The 15755-nt window shown below is 44.3% G+C and overlaps 1 pseudogene; it reads right to left on the minus strand.

The window, feature by feature from the left end:
• Positions 1-842: 842 nt before the first annotated feature.
• LOC120836231 overlaps positions 843-15755 on the minus strand; it is an 85827-nt pseudogene continuing 70914 nt past the window's right edge.

A 15755-nucleotide genomic window follows, 5' to 3' on the forward strand; every position in this document is an offset into this window, starting at 1 on the left:
CTCCCAGATATTCAGAAAACAAAGAGATTACACTTTGAGAGCCAGTGGCATTTATTTACCTGAAAATCACTAGTTGCCTAGAAAGGAAATGTTACTTTCCCTCTTGCTGACATAATTTGTCTTTGAACTAAATGACACAGGCTCCCAAAATGAAATTCACTGGTTTCACGAATATTAGAGTTAGGTGGGGTTGTGATCTGATAAATAAAATAAGTTTTTTTTATTATCTTTCCACACAGGTAACTTTAAATGACCTCAAAAATTCATGTTATATCGGCACCGTCGTAGAACGCTTTTGGTCACATCAGATAACTGGCAACCTTGATTTTAAGAGCCCAGATTGCTAAAGTGTTATTCTGAAGTGTATCTCCTTTGGAGGCTCTAAATGTTTGCCAGTGTAAGGGGAGCCGACCCATAGCTGCCCAGAGCAGCTCGCCGTGTTCGCTTTCTGTTGCTTGTGAGGGGCGACTCGTGGGCCATTCATGCTACTGCCTCGCTCGCTCCCTGATGCATGTACCTCTGCGCGGGCGGTGGGCTGTCACAGTGCCGTTCCCTACAAAGTAGATGAATAGGTAGCCACCAAGGCAAAACAATTCATAAAACAACGTTGCGCTGATGAAAGTTTAGTCTCATTCTAAATATTGGGTAATATTTTACAGTGTAGATGCTACTTCAGTGTTTGGTATATTTATTTTTATTCATTGAATAATCAACCAAAAGCGTTATTTTGTTTTTCGAAGACCCCATTTATTTCATAAAAACGACAAAGGAATCGTTTTCAGTTTACAATGTATAGCATAAGAGTGTACTGATAAAAAATTTTCTATATTCCCGTCGCCTTAATCCATATTATATTTTAAGGTGTAGTAACAGAGGGCTTAGGTGTCGTTTTGATGGCGTCAATCGGGAGACCAGCCGTAGAATTAGGAGGTCTGGGGTTATCGTACATAATCACTCGTCCCTCTTCAGGCTCCTTAATAGGGGACATCTTGCGAACGTATTCAATGACCACCTCATTGTCCACAACTCCTGTAAAACCAACAGTCGTTATCAATAAATATGTTTGGTAACACAGTTTTAGTTTAGCGTTGTCACCATCAGAGTTAAAGCTGGAACAATCTGAATACAGCATTCCAAAAATGCGGATCAAATTCTTATATCTTTTATACGCATCACGGATATCCGTTACACCGAGCGTGAAGAGCACCCATACGTAGAGGAGCGGTTCATGATATTTTAGCCTTTGCCAGTTTCAGAAAGCAAGGAAAGCTGAACGATAACAAAACAGGGCTTATAGGCTATGATTTCTTTCCTCTTTTTTAACTCGCGGGGGTAAATGAGAAGGAATTCAGCCACTCCAAAATTTTCCAGAGTGTACAAGCCGGCCCGCGCCTACGTCGGAACAACTCTACAATTCTTCGCGACGCGCGATGCAATGTGGGGTAGGACGAGACGAATTATGGAGTTTTCCAGTAATGTTTAGTCGGTAAACAATTGAAAAGCAGAAAGGATTCCAGAGTGTAGTGCCAATTTAACGAAGATCAAGACGATCGCTTAGTGACCTCCTCAAACCACCTTAGACTCAACTTGCCTCTGAAATTTCTATTCACTCATACTTTTTATTATTTTGTTTACATACACTGGTTCGACATAAGTTACATTGTTCTAATCGTGCAGACTTTAAGGAGTTCCTGTTTGCTATGTTTCCTTTTGTTCACCGCTATCGAAGGACCCCTGTTCAAAGACGTGATAAATTAAATTAAACAATTTCTGAGAACATTTTTTCGTGGTAAGTACACCGCTTAATATGAAAACGGGAGCCAAAATAAAAGAAATATTTTACCGATTTTTGATATTTTAGATATCGCTTCACCAATATCAATGTGAACCTTAAGCGTAATTTATAACTTTCTGTAATCGGTGTGTATAATAAATAAGAAAAGTATGCGTTAAGAAGGAGCAAAAGTAATGAAATGACGTATGTTGAGCCGACCGGCGCCATTTGCTTGCAGTGCTAGTTACTAAACTTCTAAAAATCACGCAAGATGGATCCCTACCTTCTGTTTCCTTTTTTTACGCTCTCGTCAAATTTGAATCCGTCTCCACCGTTTGCAATGTAGCTGGTGGTGACAATACGATATGTTTCGTTCAGCATTACAGGCTCATACTTTGGTATCTTACATTTGGCACACAAAATATCAAGTTTGATTACTCGGCATTCCTTTGGAAGCGAGAAATTAAAAGCCACTCGTATTCCTGCAGAAGAAAGGGCGAAGGAAAATATATTAGAAGTGAAGCCGGTGATGTATGATCCGTGTACGTTCAGGGACGAATATTTCATGCCTTCGCTAGAATAAAAATTTAAATTTGGGTGTTTTTACGTGCGAAACCAGCGGAGGGCACCTGACATGCCCCAGAGGTGGACTGAAAATTAACTTTGAATTTTAGGAAATATTTTAACGGCACAGACGGAATATCAGTTATTTTCTTTTCCGCAATAATCCTCTGTTAGATTGCGGGCACCTTGTCCATGCTCTAGAATTCGTTATTCTTTCGACAAACTTTCCATAGAATTCCAGGTCACTGACTCTACTCACAATACTAAACTTTCAAACTTGAATTGGCTGATACAATATTATAATCAGTTTTTCTTAGCTACTGTCTTTTGAAACCTTTTTGATAATATTTCACGACCTTTTCAAGGGTTCTTAATCTTGTCTTTTCAAATTAAAGACGGAAACACTATGTTTTGTGGAAATAATGCCTAAGAACTTATACGTATAGCTACCAGTAAATGAATTAAGTCAACAGACACAGCAACAATGAGGGATTACGGCGGATGTGGAAGGAGCACGTTATTGGCTTGTTTATGAAATAGCAGTTTGCGCTTGTGACTTTTTTTGCATAACTATTTAGAACCTTTTACGACCCCAGCTTCCGGTACTTTATTTGTGTGCTGTATACGCCGAAGGTAAAAAGGCTACTTAAAAAAGAACTCGTTCCAAGACATAAGTTATGCTTATTACTACATATGGATGATCTTTGTGAACCTTTCAACATTAGCGTTTCTGACTGTTTTGGACATCTTTTGACAGGCGAATTCATAAAAGTTATCTAGTTACAAAAAAAAACTTTTACAGGTTTTACGATTATTTACTAAATAGCCATTTTGCGCCAGGAACTAACTTTGTGGTATATTGGACTACGATATACATACATACATACATACACATTTACATACATATTTTCCTGATCTAAATTTTACAAATAAATATTTCTGGCCCACGAGAGTACCGTCCCGCAGGCGACCAACTAAATTGCCCCCATGTTAGGGTAATAATAAAACAAAACACGAGAATGAAACTTAACCACAGTTTATAACATCACATGACATAGCCTGCTTAATTAAACACCTCGTATTTAAGCAAGCGTACTACGCCGTGCATGCATTAGTTGCCAGTGGGTGCTTTTGTTTTCACCATGTGAATGTGTGTGAAAATCTGCAGTCGTTGGGATATCACTGCACTGTCTGGAGGTGCTTGAAAAGCTGAGCAAAGTCCAAACCGCGGAAATGTTGCGATTAGTACGGGTGGCTGCAGCGTTTTCGTCCTCAATATTTTTCTGATACGCTAACCACCCCCCCCCCCCCCCCCCCCCCCCCTCCTTCCATACATTTCGATTTGCGCTATCAGTAGGTTGCGAGCGCCAGTCGCGTGAGCTTTGTACCAGATTCAAAGGTCCGAGTGTGATCAGACCATTTCGTTGTCGCCAAGCGGACCGTATCCAAACCAATACCGATGTTCCGATTTAGTCATCGGGGCGCAAAGTAAGCCAACATTTCATTTTATGTGAAGGCGGTTCGAAGAGCGTTCGTGCCATCGCTCAAGATGCAGGTACGAAAACTCGGAGAGGGCCTACGTGCATATATATGAAGCAACATTCGACTACTCATATGCTGCTTCGTTGCAATAACTCAACCAAATTTCGCCACCTTCTTTGTTCCTGTCCTTTCGAGGAGGCAAGTGGATGACCTCGGCGAAACCAGCTCGGCTTGGGCAGTCAAGGGCCCAGCCAAGTCTACACAAGAACTCTCTATTCCCATAACGCTGCCTACCCAGAGCATCCACCCGTCATTGTTACAAGTGTTAAGCTGCCGGGTGCCGTCGCCGGCGCAGCAATTTGAAGATGGTGCCTCCTTTGCGAAAAAGTTTTAGAAATGTTACGCAAAAGCGTGCAAGCTCGTAGGCTATTTGAGCACCTCGCATGTTTGTGTACCCCCAAATGTGTTTATGAGATCTTGTATCGTCTTGCTCTCCAGCAATTACGGCGCGTGCTTGGCTCTCTTGTCAGCGCGCGTTCTACACACCCGGTTTCTTTTCCCGGTTATTTGGCGTGTTCTTCCTTAGTATTTATTATTTTTCGAAAGCCCGTGACGACGTTCTCACGTGCGAAATACGCTTTTTCGTACACTTGGACGGTGGAACTTCAAAACACTTATTGGTTTGATATGCTTAATGATGCCCGCATTTTAGTGGTGACTTTTTCATTTGGTCCTTAATATATCTTTGTTCGTGTCAAGCATTCCGTCCTAAACGTGACTTCATAACCTGGACCAGAAGATGTATATGAAGCCCACACGTCTATCTTATTTAAAAGTCCGAGAAGTACGGGTCTGGGGAGAGGAATCCCATAATTAGTGTATTGCTATTATTGCAAGAATAAGATATAGATGCTGTTCTTGCAAGTAATGTTTTTTTCCGCACCATTTTTGCTGTTTCGTTTTTGTTTCCTACTTGAAACTTCCCCTTCCCCATGTAGGGGGCTTTGCGGCGTAGAGAAGAAATGGTTCTTATTTTGGCGTAATAAACTGAGTTTTTTATTACGCCAAAATGTAACGAGATACCTCCCCAGCTAGTACTCCAGAGAAACGACTAACCCGGCACAAACTTGTGAATTCCGGGCACCTAACGTGGGCCTAAAGCGTCTTTGCTCCAAGACGCTGGTTAGTGCCACAGTACATTTTTTTCGTTTCTATGCCTATTTTGAGCTCGCCGAATATTGACGAAATACCAGACGTCAGTCAAAGATGTAATTCATAAAGGCAATAACCAGCAGTAAAGCCTAAATTTGGCAATGATTTCGCAATTTTAGCCCAAAGTTGCTACAAGAAAATTGAACAAGCGGAAGTAACTGGTTCTGGCACTTGTTCGGCGATTTAGGCTTTAAAATGTAAGATAAGGTCTATCCACACGACGGACCAGTCCCTGGGCCATTTTGGTTACGTTATGAGAAGCCCACGGATGGGCCGGCTGTATTCATACGACGGACCAGAGGAGCAAACAACAAAGCGGGCGGACCTGTCTAGTTCTCGACGCCACCGCCCACCAAAAGTTAGCAGCGCACTGCTTTGAAGCTAGTTGTCAAGATGGAAGTCAAATGCAATCTGCATTTCGCCGCAGCGGCTCTGGCATTGTGAATTCACGAAAATGAGATTCGCCGCAACGGCTCTGGCATCGTGAATTCACAAAAATGAGAGCTTGCGCCCCCAAAAAGGCCCTGTTCGATGAAAAGTTAGATGTACCGAAAATATTTAGGCATGCATAATCAACTTTACACTCTAAGAAAAAAATGACGACAATGGTAGCAACGGCGCGTCTTCCTCCCTTCTACTGACGCGCCCCCAAGCGGACACAAGAAGAAGGGAGGAACGAGACGTTTTCCCCCTTTTCCCAGGCAGACGACAGGAAGGTTCCGTCCTCCCGCCTCATTTTCTTTCGGTTTCATTTTTCGAGCACGTCGCGCGTCTAATAGATGCTGTTGAGTTGATTGAGCTTCAGCGGCAGCGAAGGCCGCCTGTAATTCCGTCTCCCAGTCCAAACGTGCAGAACATTTCGGTTGCATTGACGTTTTTGCCACTAATTTTATGAAACGAGCAAACGAAGCCGTTAGAATAAGCGAAGTTCCGGAGCAGCGGCAGCAGCGCTCTACGTACACTGGGCTAATATGGCCTCCTCCGGATTGCGGAACGACGTTTTGACGTTGACGACGTTACGGAAACCGCGGAAACTTCTTCCAAGACAGGCAGGTTTGGCTGCCGGGTGCCAGGGTACCTTCTGTGCTAAGTTTGGTCTGTTTTCCGATGCCGAGTGACAGCCGGCAATCAACGTCGTTTTGTATTTCTGCGTGTCACCAACACATTGGACACTGTACCAACAGTACAGTGACCAATGGGACTGTTGCCTGCGATGTCCTGTTGTCTCCTCCCCGAGAGCGATAGCGCTCTGGGGAAAGGACTGAACAGTATGGAAATATGACGGAAGTACTTAAGTTTCAAGTTTGGATTTTTAGCATTAAAGGGCCACTGAAAAGAAAAACGAAGGTGTTTCTTTTAAGCAGTCCCGGGGGGGGGGGGGGGGGGGGGGGGGGGGGGCACTCGTGTCAAAAAATAAGTATTTGTGGCAAAATATTTAAGAGCGATATTGTCGGCGCGAGATTTATTTTAGTTGCGTCTGAATTCTGCGCGCAACGTCCATGATGTCACGGAATGGTCATACACTTTTTCCACCTCAACGAGATGGTCATGAATACTCTTCACCTCAACGTGATGGCCACTGCTTCTCCACCTCTCCTCCACGCACCCGAAATGCCGAGAGAGAAAGGTGAAAAGGTCACTACCAACTAAATTGCGTCTCGCGCCGTCAATATTTCTCTAAGAGAAAAAGAAACAAAAATCACGTAAAATTTATTTTTTTTTGACTCGCGTGTCCCGATCAGACTGTTCAAAAAAGCATTTTTGTTTTCAGTGGCCCTTTACTGGAAGATGGTAGGTAAGGTAAAATCGACAAAAAAAAAAAAGCTATCTTTTATTTTGTTGTTTAAATATACTACGATTCCTGGAGAAACGGCCCTCCAAGTGGCGCGCTGGTATGAGCGCTAGACGTTTCCGATCTCAAGCACGGCGTAGCTCCGTACACTTAACACCTGCCGCAAGTCGCGGCTTTGACTGCATTCAAGTTGATCGAAAAGCGATTTCTCTGCCCGTGAAGCATCACTTCCACCTGGGTGAACACCCGCTCTACACATCGCGTGTCCCAAATAGCGGCCAGGTTCTTTAAATCAACCGCAAATATCGGTTTCTTCATCTATCGCGGTACGATTTTGTACAACGTGGGCCACAGGTGGTCCTTTTTTTCTATGAACTTCGCAAAGAGCGAATTTACCTGAGGAAAAAGTAGAAAAAGAAAAAGGCTTAATTCCTATGGAAACGCAGCGAAGCCACCGGTCTTAAAACCATAGGGCGCCCTACGGTTTGAAAACCGGTGGCTTCGCTGCTTTCCCTGTGGTTTGAAGACCGGTGGCTTCGCTGCGTTTCCTTAGGAGTTAAGCCTTTTTCTTTTTTTTTACTTTTTCCTCAGGTAAATTTGCTCTTTGCGGAGTTCATAAGAAAAAAAAAAAAAAAAAAGGACGACCTGTGGCCCACGTTGTACAAAATCGTAACGCGATAGGTGTAGAAACCATTTGCGGTCAATTTAAAGAGCCTGGCCGCTATTTGGGACACGGGGTAGATTAATTCCATGACGAGCATTGCAGCCGCATGCGAACAGCACAAATAGAAAAAAAAAATACTACAATAAAAATACTGGCTACGATGTGCCGAACGGGAAAGAAAACAAATTACTTGGAACCGCAGTGTAGCGGCTTTCTTTATTGGCTTTCGAATAATTACGGCATGAGCGTTTACTTTTTCCTAAGAGATTCATCCCCTGAGTCGTTCAAAAGAATCAAAACACTCTCAGAGGTATGACATTGCTGGGAAAAAATCAACATGCTGTGAATATTTTTTTATTTCTTAGGTGGTCACCGAGAAAACCTGCCGTATACACAACACGGCACGCGTATCAGCACTGCGCAAGTCACGCCACCATCAAGCTGACGCCAGTTTTCAGAAACAGATGGCCCGGCTTTGTCACTCTGGGTATCCACTTTGGAGCCGTATGTGAGACGATATGCAGAAAAGAGGATCAAGAGGATCACCCAGTACCGAGCGAAATATACAGACTCCACGAGAGAACTTCGCGGTAGTCCCCTACATCCACGATGTCACCCACCAACCCAAAAAGATCGCTGCACGACAGAGTGTCAGGGTTGTGTGCTGGGCACCGAACAGAGGGAACTCTATGTGCCGCAGGGTAAATCAGGTAAAGAACGACCAGTTAACCTGCAACACTATGCACAGGACTATAGGTACGCCATAGGCCAGACCGGTGTTGTGTACAAGATTCCAAGGTTATGCGGGAGCTGCTACATTGGGGAAGCGGGACGCTGCATTAATCACAGAGCCAGGGAGCACGCGGCGTCCGTGCAGGAGGGCACGGGGCCTGGGCAGCTTGCAGCCCATTGCCGCACGTGCGGGTGCAGGCCAAGTTTTAGAAGCGTTTATATTATTAAAAGACACACAAATGCCTTTGCGCGCGAGATTTTCGAGGCCTTGGCCATTCACGAAAGCGCCAATGACTCCGTGAGCATGCCCTCCATCACGGTCATCAATAAAAAGAAAGGCAGGTTTTGCAATATAGCACGGCCCCGTGAAAGGAATTAATAGGGATATGTGTCGGCGGTGGTTTGTGGGTTGGGGAAGAGAGGTGTTAGTGACCAAATTTAATAATTTAATTTATTTTAATTCAGTAGAGTAATGTAAGAATTTAGGGTGATTTATTGGCATTACTTTAGGTGTGAATCTTTGGGTTAAAGTGATGAAAAAGAAGTATAAAGTCTCAGTTGATAGTCAGCGCTGTATATGTCTCTGTTTCTCCCTGTCTGTGTCTTGTCCCTATCGTTCTAGCTGACCGTTTAGTTTCGCATTATGTACCAACTATACTCTATTTCACCTTATGATGCACCGCAGGGAAGGTACATGCGCGAGCTCCTTGTTCTAAGGCACGTCTCGGCGGCACAAGCTCTCGTGCACTAAGGGCAAGTGCCGACACTGAGTTCGCGCTTCTAGCCTTCGCTGCGGTACAACATAAGGTGAAACGGAGTATAGCTCAACTTCAGCCTGTTAAAATCTGTACCTTCAAAACGACCAGTAAAAAAGGCGGAAACGCAGATCACAGATGTACTGATCGGGTTACCCAGGGGAAAATACGAAGTGTTATTTTAACTGGTACCACTTGCAAGTCAAGTGGTACCTCTTGCAAAACAAGTGTTGCCACTTGCAAGCCAAGTGATACCACTTGGGCTTCAAGTGGTACCACTGGGGTTGCAAATGGCACCAGTTTGTAAAATCACATATTTCACTAATAAAGTAAGTGAAAGCTGTTGCGCTAAGTTCAATCTACAAAAAGTTTCAGGTGCCTTAGTTATGTTGTTTATAGTTAAGATCAGGAACAATGAATGTAAAGATTTTTCAAGAAAAATTGATAAATCCACGCTTATTTGAGACACAATTCAATTATTTTTACAAGATTTCACGCATGCATACAGTGTGATAAAGGTATATGCATATTGATCTGCTATATATTGCATGAGTACAATATTCTCAAAACACAGGAGAACAAATCTTTCATACGAGATTCGCTAAGCCATTAGAAATTTTGAAAATCGGTTCCCGCAAACATTAATGCACTTTTTGCAGGTATTTTCTTTTGAAATTGGAAAATTTGCAACAAGACGTTTCTTGAGCTCGAGCTCAAGAAACACAGGGCATGGCGAGTCTTGAGCGTCTCGTCATATATTCCTTCCCAGCCAATGAGAATGCGACATTAGCCGACACGACCGCCGGAGAACCAATCACGAACCTGGAAGATAACGAGTCACGCCCTGGCGTTTCTTAAGCTGTCATCTGCCACGTGCACTGCGTGTACCCGTTGGGGGTGTTATGTCTTCATTGTTATATTTTCCCATATTCGGATAACTTCGTCTTCTTCTGTGCTATGTGTTCATTCACTTGCTTCTTCTTCATCATCATCATTTTGAATGAAGAGGCTCATGAGGGCAGCACAGGTGACTAGACGTTCCTTCCCGACCCGCCGGGGCCACCGCGGACTCCACATTCGTTTGACGACGGGGTGAACGGCGAATTCGGCATCAAAATTTCTCAAGACTTCTTGAGTAAACCAGCGAAGTCTTAAATTCCCTGGGAGTGATGGATTTCGCTCTTCAAATGCTTCATAGGGTCATGTGGTTCTCTCGCACTGCCCTGGGAATGTCGTCGATACCTGCTCCGCCACTACCTGAGAGTGGAGGCTCAACGGGTCTCTTCACACGTTGCCTTCGTCCTGCGCCGTCGCTGTGTCGTCGCTAGCAACGACGTCAGCGGCAACCGTTTTCAGAACTCTGACGAGAGACATCTACCAGGAGGCTGTCGACACCCTCAGCGCGCAGTTCAAAAAGTCGTGCAACATCGACCTGGAGCGTCAATAGTTCCATTAGCGTTATCAACAGCCCGAAGAATTATTGTCAGATTATTTGACTGCCCTAAAGGATGCAGTTCCGACCAACTTCAGTCCTTAACAGGACAAACGCCGGCTCGGTGGCTCCGAGGCGAGAGCGGCGGCCTACGGATCCCCATATGGCGGGTTCGCAATGTGAGGTGCCCGCAATCTGACGGCGGCTTACTGCGGAGAAGGCGCCGTGTAACCGAACTTTCGGCTACACGTCAAAAGACCCCCAGGTGGTCACAAATTAATCCTCAGTCCTCCGCTGGGGCGCGCCAGATGCCCGTCCTTGGTTTGGTACGTAGAACTCCCAAATTTGACTTAAGAGGACAAAAAATGTCAGGGAGCAGTTCACGGCTGGAGTTCTGTCCACTAACATTCAAGAACGGCTGCTCTGGACGGCAACATTCCGTTCGAGCAAGCTATCAAGATCGTCCTAAACATCGAAAGGATCAAGATTGAGTTCTAGGAACTGACCATTGCCACTGGAAACCTACTGACCTGTAACGTCACTCACGCCGCTCAAACGGTCGATCGCCGTCGATATTCTTCACGTGGAATGTCATCTTCCCGTGAGTCATTGGGGCAGAATTTTTCCCATTGGCATGATTAACGGCATAGTCCATCGTTCCACCAAGCCTTACGTCACTGTGTTCCTTCTAGTAAATCTGCCTACCCTGCCCAGTTGCATAACGACCAGCACGCTATCGATTCCATCGAGAGTAATGACTATGGAGCATCGAGCTTTTCACACACGAACGCCTAAGTGGCACGAGGCCACTCATCGCGACGATTGGCTTTGCCTGAATTGTAAATTAGGTGTTGACCGCTGTCAAAGGTGTGATACCCTTTTGACTCACAGTACCACGTGAATCGAGGCACCACAATCGGCTCCTATCAAGCAGAAAAAAATAATAAAACAGACCAAACCAACCATGGTAACCCAAGACTTGGCGCAAGCGATTTGGGGTCGCGTAGGGACTTGCCGAAGGACTTATGGGGCAAGGTGGCACCGAAGGACAAACAAACACAAAATGAAGTGGTCCGGAACGAACTGAGTTCTTTGAAAGTTGGTTTCGTCATAGGTAAAGGAGTTCAATCTGCTCAATCATATGACTATCCCCATGAGCTGTTAATAGATTAGTATTTTTCTGTTGTCTTTGCAGAAACAGTGCAACATCGGGAATACCAGAACAAGGTGCCTGTTTAGCAAGCCATCACTAACATGTCGACAGTTCTGTCACAAAAGATCCAGGAGACCCGACAAGCTCCGAGACGCCTGGGTTTGGAGGATTTTTAATCTTCATCAGCCAAAATACTTCTGCTCTACAAGCACTCTCAACTGCAAAATAAAAGTAAGAATTCCAACATCTGACTTTGTTTTTGTGCATCTATATGAACATGGTCTGTTTGCGAGTAGTACCACTAGCAAGTAGTACCACAAATAGTACCACTTGCAAGTGGTTTATGTAACAGGTACCACTTGCAAATGGTACCACTATACTCGTGGTCAACTTTCTGTGGCAATCCGAAGAGAGGAGGAAAGCGCGTGTACAGTGGTTGGTGCACCCTCTCCCCTAGTATTGACTGCATTGCCACAGAAAGCTGACCGCGAGTATAGCAGGTGATGCCCCTTGCTAGTGGTACCTGTTCAATAAACCACTTGCAAGTGGTACCGCTTGCAAAAATTTCCACTTGGGTAGTCTGCTGTTGTATTGATGTTTGTATGTGCCGTGTATGTGTATGCGCTTAATGTATATGTTCAGCTGATGATAGTGCTATGCGTAATGTATCTACATGGGCGTGCAATAAAGATTCCCGAAGGGTCCGGAGCGTAATGATGACGCTAGCTAATAAAATTATTTTTTAGCACATGAATTGGGCGGCACTTAGCGCCTGCTCGCCTAGCTACTTGCAATTGCTCTGCTCGACCCTTCCATCTGGTGGCAAGCGTTTGAACTTTCTTTCACTCTTCGCCATAATTTCTGGTTACCGTGCAATAAGCGAAGTAGGCTGCTTCGAATTTGCTATATTTGAGAGCGGCTTTTGGCTTCGCGAATGGTTTACCACTCCTCCGTGATGTGCGTTTGACGAAGGAATTGTGGATAAAATAATATGAAAGGTAAGACGTAAAGTGCGCGAAGTAGGTGTGTTCGGTTGTCGCCTTTCAACAGCGCAGTGCTGATGATGAGAAGACTGAGGGACAACCTTCGAAACGGAAGTTTCTTTACCTTCGGGGTGAAGCTGGATTCGGAAATAAATACAGTTCGCGGAAAACTCGTGTTACGCTTTTATTTGCTGCTCTTCGTGCCCCGCACAATAGACGTAGCGTCCTCGGGGCTGCCATAATGAGATGCAGGCAACGGAGAAACTTCGCTCCCCTGCTTTCAAGACGAAAGTTTCTCTCATTCCGAAAGAAAATTTGCTACAAGAGCGTTCCTCCATTTAAGGAGGACTATAGTGACCCTTTTGCCTAGCACTGTACAAGGAGCTGTTGGTCTCTCACCGGGACGAGTACCGCCGGCTGCTGTGCTTAACTCACGAGCGATTCGCTGAACTTCTGTCAGGCGTTGTAGGGCCTAGAATCACGCCACAAAAAACCGTGACGCGCCAAACGATCTCGCCAGCAACAAGACTGCAAGTTACGCTGCACTTCTTCGGTAGTGGTAAATAATGCTGTTGATTTGAATAACCTGTTTGTACGGTGGTTGCCTGACCTAGCTGCTTTAATTATTCTAAAAGCGCTGCGGTCCGCCGCTAGAATTCCGGACGGAAAATGTTCTTGGCATTGCCGCCTTGCTCGGTCCGTGGCCCCGAAACGGACAACGCAAACCGATGACGAGATATTACGCGCCGCCCGCAGACCAAAACAGCGGTTTGTTCCACCCTGTGGATACAGCTATAACAGCCAAACTAGCAGCACTGAAGCTTACCTTTGACACTTTGTTTAGTGAATGGGGGAAATAACGCAGGCTCTGTCTAAACAAGGTTAAGTATATATGGTTCCACCTTGGCTTCTTCGGCGATCGAATAAGCCAAGTTTTTTACGCTGAAGAAGCCAAGCCCCCGAGATAAAATAAAAATGTGGGCCCGAATAACTGTGTACCTAGATAAGCCTGGCAAGGTATTGCAACACATTTGATACATGGTAAATGTATTTTACTACTGAGATAAAAGTAAGTTTTTCAAATGTATTTTGATACAGATATAGATTTACTCAGCAGTATCTCGAAAATACTGTCGCGATATATTTATACGCCATCCTGCTTAGCCTTCAAATATCTGCGGTATACCCATTTCAAAGTAAGGCGCTTCGCTGCATTTTATGGCGACCGTGTTTGCGTGACTGTCTCCATATATAACTATGCTCTAGCGTTTGAAGCGTTGCTTCATTTGACATAAATGACGAAATGTGCTGATCCTGGCATAGCTCATGCAGTACTAGCGACCCCACGAAATGTGCTGATCCTTATGCACATATCTTATGCAGTACCACTCTAGATAAACTAAAGCTAGATTTTGTTACACGACTTGCGCTTCCTTCGGGTTATCTTAATAATAATCCTTCTGTGGAAACTATTTATTTTGTTTTCATTGTCTAGGTAATAGGGTGTAGGATGGTAAACTTACAAATATTTTTATTATAGTTAAGGGCACAATGACTGCATGTTCATGTTACAAGCAGATATGCTTCAGTTGACATATTCAAACGAAGTGAACGTATTTCAGTCGACGTATTTGAGTCAATTTAGCATACTTCAGTTGAGTGAACATATTTCTGTCAATTTAGCATACTTCAGTTGAGTGAACATATTTCTGTCAATTTAGCATACTTCATTTGAGTGAACATATTTCTGTCAATTGGCCATACTTCAGTTAAGTGAATGTATTTCAGTCAAGAACAAATACTATAATTGAGCGAACGCTTGGTTCAGATACATAGGTGAGCTTTCTCCCACACCATTGAAAAGTAAGAGGGCTGTGAGTTTTCTGTTTTATATTTGGTGGTTTAGCACGATCTTATCTCCGGGTAAGCTTTCCTCCTGTGAGGCTTTTTGCGGTGAGCCTTTTCTATAGGGTGGTTCAAGTCACCAAGCTCGATCTAAAATGGGCCGTAAAAATTGACGCCTGCACGTAGCAATCTAAACTTTTCGTCAAAGGTGTAACTTACAGGTCGGTTTTTTCTTGTAAAATTACAAAGCGTAGCTCTGTTTCTGTAAAACATAAGGCCAAGAAACTTGCCCGGGTCTACGGCGGGCAGCAACGCAGACGACAGGGGTCCAGTAGCGGGGTGCGTTTGGCGTTCGTATTGATAGACGGCTCACGACCACCGTGGTTTATTAAAATGAATATAATCTTTTTGAAATGTACCTTCGATTAAAAAATAAATGCGAACAATAAAAGCAAAACTTCAAGTAAAAAAACGCCTCTGCATAACGGCGGCGCTTTTGCTGCCAACGGATTTCATCTGCGTGTCGTCTGCTATCTTTCGCTGGTCGGCTGCACCGTCAGACGCTGCTCCCGACGCCATCTATCAATACGAATGCGAAACACACCCCGCTACTGGACTTGGCCGTCTGGGTCGCCACCCGCCGTAGACCCTGGCAAGTTTCTTGGCCCTATTTTTTACTAAAAGAGAACTACGCTTTGTACTTTAAAAAAAAATACCGACCTGTGAAATACACCTTTGACGAAACGTTTAGATGGCTACGGCGATTTTTACGGTCTATTTTAGATCGAGCTTGGTGACTTGAACCACCCCATATATAGTGAACTTCTCTCTGCGCCCTGTGCACGCCATATTAACGTTTGTATAGTATTGGGCGGCCCATCGTTGACAATATCACACTATGCTTATTAAAAAAAAAAAAAAAAAAAAAAAAAAGCACGCGAAAAAGATTAGCCGCATTTTTGACGTTATTGGTGCGTTATTTTTTTTAACCGACGCAAATGATTTTAGCAATAAGCGGATTTGTACAATTTGAAACAGAATGTTCATCTGCTGAGATGCTAATTATCGTCTCTCTTCTTTTTCTCCTTCTTCGAAGAAAGTTCTACATTCTCCTGAATGACCGAGATTGCAAGTGGCAACTGAAATAATTTTATTGAGACTCAGACTAATTTTCAGTTGCTTTGTAAGTCATTATAATCACCCATATGCATTTTTAAAGGGTTTTGTCGATAAATGTCACTAAACATCGTTTTACAAAAGGTCAGAGCGCAGACGACGATACCAGCCTATGGGACAAGTAGAACAGCGCGTCAAGAGCGCCGTGTCACTGCGGTCCATGGTATTCGTCATCTTTCTGTGCGTGTTTT

This window comes from Ixodes scapularis, unplaced genomic scaffold (genome assembly GCF_016920785.2).
Source record: "Ixodes scapularis isolate PalLabHiFi unplaced genomic scaffold, ASM1692078v2 PGA_scaffold2__306_contigs__length_199485367, whole genome shotgun sequence".
NCBI lineage: Eukaryota > Metazoa > Arthropoda > Arachnida > Ixodida > Ixodidae > Ixodes > Ixodes scapularis.